Genomic DNA, 9,862 nt, shown 5'->3' with positions numbered 1-9,862 from the left:
CTTTCAGGCAGAGCCGTCTGTTTTGCAATCTTTTTCTTTTTTTGGGTTTTAGGCCACACCTGATGACACTCAGGGGTTCCTCCTGGCTCTGCGTTCAGAAATCGCTCCTGGCTTGATGAGTTCCCTATGGGAACATCGGGGGATCGAACCATGGTCCATCCTAGGCTAGTGCGGGCAAGGCAGAAGCTTTACCCCTTTGTGCCACCGCTCTGGTCCCTTGCAACCTATTCTGGCTTTGGGTCCCCTATCCTACTGGGTGAACCCCTAAGTCATGTTCTCACCCATTTATACAATTTCCCCTCCCCTCCTTTGATTCCATTTGATTACCCCGGAGGTGGGGTGTATGCCCAAGGGGACATAAGGCTTCAGAAAGTGAAAAGTTAAAATAGGGAAATGGGATCTCAGGGTTTACCTACCTACCCTCCCCCCCAAATACTAAATTGCATTGGAAGACCAACGGGAGATGTGTGTGTGTGTGTGTGTGTGTGTGTGTGTGTGTGAATCATGCACAATTCTCCAAACTGACAAGAGCTTTTGAGAAATGCCACCTGCGTGAAGCCCTCCTGCAGGGCTGATTAAGTGCCTGTGACTCTGCCGACACCCCAGCCCCATCATCTCTGACTCACAGGTATGGTGGTTGGTGACCCTCAAGTCCCAGATGAGGTGGGTACGGTTTAGCTGTGCCCGATGCCTGATGCACGGTGCACGGCCTGCTCTATGGTGCCAGTGGCAGGCTTTCATCTCCTGCTGAGAAACAACCCAATCAAACTGTAAATGCGTTGTGCTCGCAGAGCAAAGGGAGTCATGGAGCTGCTGTAGAAATTCCTGTCACGCTGGGCGGTGATAATCCTCTGACTAGTTATATCTGGCCACAATGCAGTAACTCTTCTGAAGGCAGTATAGACTGTGGTCCTTAGCTGGCAGTGTGCTGGCCAGTGGAGGCTGCAGAAGTGTCCCTCCTGTCCTTGAGAAACTCATGGTTTGTTCTTTATAACATTTTGTAAAATGACATGATTTGCATTTTATAATATTTTATAAACCTACTTGATTTGCATTTTATAATATTCTATTTTAAAGTGGATACAATTGGGCCTGGAGTAATAGATAGTACAGCATGTAGGGAGTTTGCCCAGCACCCTACAGGGTCCCCTGAGCCCACCAGGAGTGATCCCTAATTACAGAGGCAAGAGTCAGCCCTAAACACCATCAGGTGTGGCTTTATTTTATTTTATTTATTTTTGGGCCACACCCAGCAGCACTCAGGGGTTATTCCTGGCAGTCTCAGGGACCCAATGGGATGCTAGGAATCGAACCAGGGTTTGTTTAGGGTTGGCTGAGAGCAAGGCAAACGCTCTACCACTGTGCTATTATTGCTCCAGCCCAAGTGTGTAAACAGGCTAGCCTAAGTAATGTAAAAAATTATTTTCTTCAGCCAGAAGTCAGGTTCGGGGGACCATGTGGGAGGTCGGTGTTCGAGGTTAGCTGCACTCAAGGCAGTTGCCATATCCCTTACACCATACTCATTCTTAAAAAATTATTATTATTATTATTATTTTGGTTTTTGGGTCACACCTGGCAGTGCTCAAGGGTTCCTCCTGGCTCTATGCTCAGAAATCGCCCCTGGCAGGCAGAGGGATGCTGGGATTTGAACCACCGACCTTCTGCATGAGAGGCAAACGCCTTACCTCCATGCTATCTCTCCAGCCCCTAAAAAATTATTTTCTTGCCTTAGGAGTTGATGAAATATTTTCCTGATTTTCACAGGTCTGCAAGCATAAAAGGTGGGCAGGGGGTTGTGGTCGGAGCTAGGGGCTTGTTTACATGCTGCCTTTGTCTAGCAAACACCTGGATTTTCAGGCCTTGCAGGGGTGAGAGTGAAGAATATTAAAGTCTCCTGGACCTGCTTACGTGGTGGGAAAGCCACACACCCAGGTCAGGGCAGACTTCCCTCAGGAGTTGCTGGGCTGCCCACATCTGCTAGGCTGGTGGTGCCCCCGAAAACCCCCCAGGCCCAGAGAATACTCGCTCTGGAAACTGGAGTTTGGAATCTTCCACTACCTAGAGAGAGACTCTAACTCAGTGCTTCTGACTCTCTGAGAAATCTGAGAAGCTGGAGACCAGAACTGATCCGAGGAGAGTTGGGGCTTAAGGCATTTAAGGGACTGGAGGGTTTGTTTGGAAGGGTTCCACAATGATATGGAAGCTGTTCCATAGTTTGGCCAGCAGATGGGGCACTAATACCAGAAAGATATTCAGAGACTCCCTGCACCTGGGAAGAACTGGGGTGTGCGCCACAGGCTGCCCCAGGTCCTCGCAACAAACACTTCTCAGGCAATTTCCACCCAACTGCTTGGCACAGGATGATAATAAGGTGATTCCAAAACTTAGGTGAAGATGCAAGAGGCCCAGAATAATCAAATCAGTCTGGAAAAGTCCACGTTTTCTAATTCCCTTGAGTGTAAAGCTGTGGTCACCTGGACACTGGGCAGACCCCCTAGTTCAAGGGCACTGTCTTAGTGTCATGGGAATCCACAGAAGCAGCTGACAATTCATGGTGGAGGGAGGAAAAGTTTTTTTCAACACATGGTGTTGGAGATTTATGTTTAAAAGAATAAAACAGGGAACTGCAGAGATGATAGATAGTACAGCAGGTAAGGTACATGTCTTGGGTTTGCTTCCCAGGCCTATATGGCCCCCAAGTCCTGTAGGAGTGATCCCCGAGGAGAGCCAATAGCAGTAAGCTCTGAGTACTGCTGGTTTAATCCTTGGCTCTGTAGCCAGGAGTGATCCTGCCAGGCATGGTCCAAAATGAAAAACAGTGTGGTCCGAGTGATAGCACAGTGGGGAGGTCATTTGCCTTGCATGTAGTCGACTCAGGTTTGATCCCTGGCATCCCATGTGGTCCCCTGAGCCTGCCAGGAGTGACCCCAAGCACTGTTGCATGTGGCCTGATCCACTCACCCCCCGTAAAGTGAACTCCCAGATGTAAATGATTTACATCCCAGAGCTTAAACAACTACGAAGACTTTTCAGGCCCAAGTAAGGAGCAGTTTCTTAGATATGAGCCTAAAATACAGAGAAGTAACTAATTGCTCTTTATCCAAGTCCAAATTCCCTGCTTTGCCCCTGATGTTCCTGCTCTGTCCACAGCCTCAGTGCTCGTGGTCCCTGCTCCACCTTGCCTCGGAGCTGCTCACCCCATGGCTGGAGCAGGCTTATCCTGCTGGGGCCCTGGATGTCCCATCAATGTGGGATGGGGTGGACAGAAAACCCCTGGTTTCCTAGGGAGATTAGGGCCCAGTGTGTTGGGGAAGGGTGCCTCATTGTTCCAATATTGAGGCTTTGGGCATTAATTCTGGGCTCATCAGGGTGCTTTGGTGAGGACCGGCACCACCTCTTGGTGGAAGTCAGCGTCCAGAAGCACAGAAGTTTCCAGAAGCTACTTTCACCCACGAGTCTGTCCCCTATGCCCTCCAGAAAACTCACATTTCTCCCACAGGCACAAGGCTCAGGGACAGTAGCCACTCGGGGTGGAGGGATTTTAAAAAATATTTGGAATTTTATTATTTATTTATTTGCTTTTTGGGCCACACCCTGTGATCTCAGGGGTTACTCCAGGCTCTGTGCTCAGAAATCACTCCTGGCTCGGGGGGTCATATGGGACGCTGGGGATCGAACCCAGGTCCGTCCTGAATCGGCTGCGTGCAAGGCAAACACCCTACCACTGTGCTATCACTCCATTCCCTGGAAATTTTTATTTAAAAAAAATGTAGGCACAGTGACTTTATAAGTACAGTGTTCCAGCTCCAGCCTCACCACCAGCCACCTTCCCTCCCAAGCACCCTCACCACCTACCTCCTCATTGCTTCTACCAAAATGTGGAGTTTCTGATATGAATGTGTGGCTATGGCTGTATGTATCTCTGATATGACTTGTGTGTCCGTGAGTCTCTGATGTGACTTTGTGTGACTGTGTTTTTGATATGACTGTGTGTCTATGTGTCTGATTTGAGTGTGTGTGACTATATCTCTGTTGTGACTGTGTTTCTGACGTGACTTGTGTGTCTGTTTGTTTCTGATGTGTCTGTGTATCTGATGAACATGTGACTGTGTGTGTGTGTGTGTGTGTGTGTGTGTGTCTGGGCCTGTTTTCTTTTCACAGTTTGTTTCCTTTCTATCTCCCATGTTGAGTCAAAGCCATTTCCTTTCCGATGAAGCACAGGACAGAAGGGAACGTCCCAGGCGCTGCATTTGATGTCCCAGAGTAAACAGGAAGTCGAGGTTCTCTGGAGGGGGCACTCCTGCTGTAAAGGCAAATGTGGGGGGGGGGGTTCCTGGGATAGGGGGTGGGGAGGAAGGACCTGAGGAAAAGGCTTCTTCCCTGCCTGCCAGAGCCCTTCCCTGGCAGAAGTGTGCTTCCTGTTTCCGTGGGCACCAGCTGACCCTGGGGAGTCCCTCTGCCATGGGCATGCCATGGGGGCAGGGCTGTGTGGGCACCTTGATTGGGCACCTTGATCTGCCCTTGAGAGGCCTGAGACAGACAAGGGGCCAGTCATGGGGTTGCTCCATCCAGCGACCATGGCCCTTCATTGGAAGCTTTGTTCAGGCTCCAGAAGACAAAAGCAAGAGACGGGGACAAAAAAAAAAAAAAAAAAAAAAAAAAAAAAAAAACTGGAAAAGGGGATAGGGAGAGAAAGGAAGAATGGAAGAGAGAAGGAGAGAGAAGAGGGAAGGGGAGAGAGAAGGAGGAGAGACAAGAGAGAGTGGGAAAGAGAGGAGGAAAGAGAAGGAAAGAGACGGGAAGAGAAGGGAAAGGCAACATTTTGAAGCAGAAATAAATACTTTTGAGGAGAAAGAGATAGATAGGTAGATAGATAGACAGAGAGAGATATGGAGGGAGAGAGGAGAGATAAAAGATGGGTTAACTGGCCTCAGCAGCTGGGACTGAAGTTATTTCCCTGCAGGCCCATGCACCCCGCAGCCCTGTCCCTGCAGCCACCTGAGAACCCTTCCGCCCTGTCCCTATGGGCACGGGGTACTTCCCAGCTTGTCTCTGCAGCAGCTAGACAGCAGCCCCGAGCCAAAACGAGCAGCGCCTGACCAGCAAACACACTTCCTGCTGACCCCAGAGCTGCCCCGAGCCAAGTTCACAGTCCTGCAGCTCCTGTGTCTTCTTCATGAGTCTGGCTTATGAGAGAACAGAGGGAAAGGTGTTTGCTTTGCCTGAGGCCGACCCGGATTTATCCCTGGTACCCCATGTGGTCCCCAAATCCCACCAGGAGAAATCTCTGAGAACAGAGCCAGGGGTCAGGCCCGAAAACCACTGGGTGGGGCTAGAAACACAAAATCAAGCAAAAAAAAAAAAAAAAAAAAAAAAGCCATCATGGACTCTTTCCCATCTACAGAACTCTCTTTTGCTCCTTCTCCCTCTGTCTGTCTCTCTCTGTTTCTGTTTTTCTTTGTCTCTGTTTCTGTCTGTCTGTCTGTCTCTATCTCTATATTTCTATTTCTATCTATCTCTGTCTCTTTCTCTGTTTCTTTGTCTCTGTTTCTCCCTGTCTGTCTCTGTCTCTTTCTCTGTCTCTCTCTATTTCTGTTTTTCTTTGTCTCTGTCTCTGTTTCTGTCTGTCTGTCTCTCTATCTCTGTCTGTATCTCTATTTCTTTCTCTGTCTCTCTCTTCAAAGCAGCTGCTGGCCTGGGGCCCTTCCCATCAGGAGCAGGAAGGCCCCGTAGCCACAGGCAGGATTAAAGAGCTGATGTAACCCTCAGATCTCTGCTTTAAAGCCCTAATGTGCAGTGAATTTGGTTGCGCTGGGAAGGAAGCAGTAATTGCTGAAGTCTGTTTTCTTAAGCTTAGAATCATTTCTGAAATGCTGGCCCTTAATCCGCAGACAGGCTCGTGGCTGAGCCAGGATTTCCTGGTTGCCCTGAAGATTCCAGGAGCTGAGCTGGTCTCTGAGCTACTCCTGCCCCCCAAAAGCAAAGGAGGGTCTGAAAGCTCCCCTTTTCCCAGCTCCCAAGGCCGGTGCTTTGAGCCTGAGCCACTGAAGTGTCACCCATCCTGCTACTCACTCCGAGCCTGAAGCCTCGCCCTGGCTTGGGCAGAGGCCTTTGAAAGGCACCGGGACAGGTAGGGGAAGCCACTGGGCTGGGCCCCAGGACCGGGACTGGTGGGGCACCAGGCTCTGTTCATCAGCCTCTGACCTAGACCCCCATCCTGCGCCACATCCACCTTCCTGCTATGAGAGCAACATAACCCCCAACAGTGAAGGTCCTGAGTTGTCAATTGGTCTTCAAGGGCCAGGGAGAAAGTACAGTGGGTAGAACGCTTAACTTGTATGCTGCTGACCCAAGTTCAATCCCCACTATGCCATAGAGTCCACTGAACCCTGCCAGGAGTGATCCCTGACAACATAGCTAGGAGTGACTCCCGTCTGAAAAATTGATTGCTAAGTTAATTAAATTAAAAACGAAGGGCGTTCACTGCACTGACTTATAGTTCCACAAAGGTATTTATAAAACCCCAGGCTCTCAGGGTCCTTCTGAGAGCTGTGTAAAAAGAAGCAAATAAATAAATACTCTATGTTAAAAATAATATGGAAGTGGAGACATTTTCCATGAGAATCAGCCCATATTTCTGTCACTAACGATCACAATTTATATCCTGCTAAATTGGGTCACTTGTGTTTATTTACTGGCAGGGTTCCTCTGCAGGGGAAGAAACTCCCCCTTTTTTAAAAAAAAATTGTACTAGGGTCAAATTCCTTCATGTGACGTTTGTAGAAACATATCAAAGTCTTCTTAAGGGAACAGTATTTGTTGCTATATTTCAGGTCTGTCTTGGCACTTCTCTCTGTTTTTTGAAACAAATCATCTTTCCGCAATGAAAATCAAGTGTTTTTGGGGAATAAACATCACAGACACTACGAGATTTATGCTGCTTACCTATGAGCAATTAATCAACCCCAGGAGATGATCTATGAGGGTGCAACATATAAAACACCTCCTCTCTGGGGCACGGAGAAACACTATGTATTTGTCACTGTCTGTGGCTGTCTCTTAGAGGAGTAAAACTGAAAATACAAATGCTGCATGTTTGGTAAAAGCGCGACTCATTTCCAAGCTGGAAGAGGCTGTGTGAGGGAGCAGCTGCAATTTTTGCCCACAGCCCTGTCTGGAGGGACGTGCATTTTGGGGGTCTTCGGGTGCCCTGTGCTCAGGAAGCCTCGATGGGCTGCAGCAGTCGCTCACCAGGCCCAGAGCCAACATTGCTGGAGTTGTACCTCAGAGCACTGTGGTGGAAACCCAGAAACAGAAACAGATGCCCTCCAAAGCCCCAGCTGTTCTCTGCAGGGACAGCTGCCATGGTACCAGAAACACAGCGGGCACTTGGGGACTGTGGGGCTGGCACAATTCTTGTATTAATGGCACCTGGTGGCAGGTACCCATGGCCCTGTGTGTCCCGATGTCAGGACAGAGCTCAAATGCCGCTGCTTCCCACCTTGCCATCGAAATCCAGCTAGAAAGACCCAGAAGTGATGCTTGAGCGAGGGGGGAAATTGAGTGTGGAGGTTGCGATGGGCCGAGTGGCAGTGAGGCAGGCTCTGACAGGGCAAAGTAGCCTGTGTCCCTTTTTGGCTCATCTGCCTCATCCCAGCTCAGAGCCTTGTCCTGAGAGGTGCCATTAGCCTCGTGCACGGGTGCCCAGACTTCTGGCCAAAGGGGGTCAGAAGGCACCTCAGTGGTCCCCATTTCTCTTTGATCCCCTGGTACGTGAATTTCATTACTTGCCTGCTGGGTTGTCCACATGGTTGTGGGCCTGGAGGTTAGGGGGTGCAGGCAAGGAGGAAGCACCTGGGTGTGAATTTAGTCCCTGCACTAGCCTCTTAGGGCTCCCCCAGACCCGCCCAAGCTCCATAGTCAAAGGAGCATCCCAAGAAGGAAGGACTTGGGGTTCAGAGGGAGGAAAGAAGGTGAGACTGGGGACTCATGTGGCAGCTGATCTGGGACTGGGGTCCTGGCCCCCCAGGCACGAGACTTCATGTTACAGATGATTACAGATGTGCAGATATTGGAAAATGAAGATGGGTCAGGGAACAGTCTTTCAAAGCTGAGGCACCCCACAAAGACATTGAGGGAAGTTCATCTCCTGCTCCCATGAACGGCTCGAATGAGGTGGATGCCCAGGATCACAGGAAGCTCATAGAGGGGATATAAAACAGATGTGGGTGCTCATGGGAGCAGAGATGGGTTTTACCTGCTGCATCTACCCCATGTGTGGTCCATGGTTGCCCCACTGGAAGGGATCCCCCTGACTTCCAGGCTGCATGCTAAGGAGAGTGAATAACTTTGAGGGCTGGGCCAGAACAGGCTGTTCTGGGAAGCACAGCACTGCCCAAACCAGGGCCTCTGTGGACAGGCTAGAACCCTCCCTTCTCTGTCCCTGTCCCCGCAGAGGCCACTGTGTTGGCCTCGTTCCTCCATGCCACTCCAGGATGAGTCCATGCTGACCCCTGAGCCCTATGCACCTTGCTAGGGCTGCCAGAGGTGAGAGGACAGCAGAGGTGAGAGGGCAGCAGGGCTAGGCCAGTAGAAGCTGGAAAAACTGGCAGAGTGGACGCCCATAGGCTATATCTGCCCAGGGCCCTGTTAAGGATAAAACATGCAGGCCCCAGAAACCTACCTTCTCTGGGCCAGCAGACAGGAAGCAGCCCCTGTTTGCAGCCGAGGTTCCTCTGTCCACCCCACCCCCAGCCCCCTGTCTGATCATTTCAGAGATCCCAGGGCAGAATTGGCCATGCAGGGTGGCACTGAGGTCAGGGCACATTTCAATTGTGGGCAAATGCCCTGCATGGTGCCACAGCTGCGACAGGTTCTGGAACAAGGACAGGCTGATTCTCATGGGCATCTGCCCAGAATCCAGCTAAGTCAAGGGCAGCACTGAACCTGTTGAACATAGTTGATAAAGAATAGGGCTTGAGAGCAAACACCCTGGATCCCAATCAGTGTGCAGGGGACCCAGGGCCTATCCAGCAATTCTGGTTCCACGAGGTAGCAGGGCTCATGTGATGTTACTGACGCCATACCCAGCAGTTTTGGGGAACTAGGTACTAGGTACTAAGTCCTGGGTTCTGCATGCTTGTTCTCCAAGCCCTATCAGCTATCTCCCCTGCTCTAAGTGGGGTATTTTTTTGTTTGTTTTTTGAGCCACACCCGATGACGCTCAGGTGTTAGTCCTGGTTCAGTGGACCATAAGGGACACTGGAAATCGAACCCAGGTCCATCCAGGGTCAGCCGCTCACAAGGCAAGGCAAATACTCTCCCCTCCCGATGTGCTATCTTTCCGGTCCCTAGGTGGGGTATTTTCAAAGGCACTCAAGTTGTTGATGAAAGTAAAAATTCTAACAGGTGTGGTAGTTGAATTCTCAGGAGGTGCTGTGCTGTGCTGTGCTGTGCGGGAAGAAGCCATTTACTATTTTGTTGTTTTGCTTTGCCTTTTTTGGGGGGTGTGTGCCACACCCAGCAGTACTCAGGGGTTACTTCTGGCTCTGTGCACAGAAATACTACTGACAGGCTCGGGAACCATATGAGATGTCGGGAGGATCAACCCGGGTAAGAAGTAAGTGCCCTCCTTGCTGTGCTATCGCTCCAACCTAAGCTGTTTACTCTTTTCTCTTTTACAGCTTTTCTCTGCATCAGGCTTTACTGTCACTGGAGATAGGTGTCTGGTCTGGGGAATTAATGCCCCCACTAATTAACCAGTTAACCAATCAATCAATTAATTAAGGTCCCCAAGTCTGGGGTATGAATGTTCCGGCGAACTCAGGTCACGCTGTTCTTTCACCGGGTCAACCGACTCTTT

This window comes from Suncus etruscus, chromosome 2 (genome assembly GCF_024139225.1).
Source record: "Suncus etruscus isolate mSunEtr1 chromosome 2, mSunEtr1.pri.cur, whole genome shotgun sequence".
NCBI lineage: Eukaryota > Metazoa > Chordata > Mammalia > Eulipotyphla > Soricidae > Suncus > Suncus etruscus.
This window is presented reverse-complemented; position numbering follows the sequence as displayed.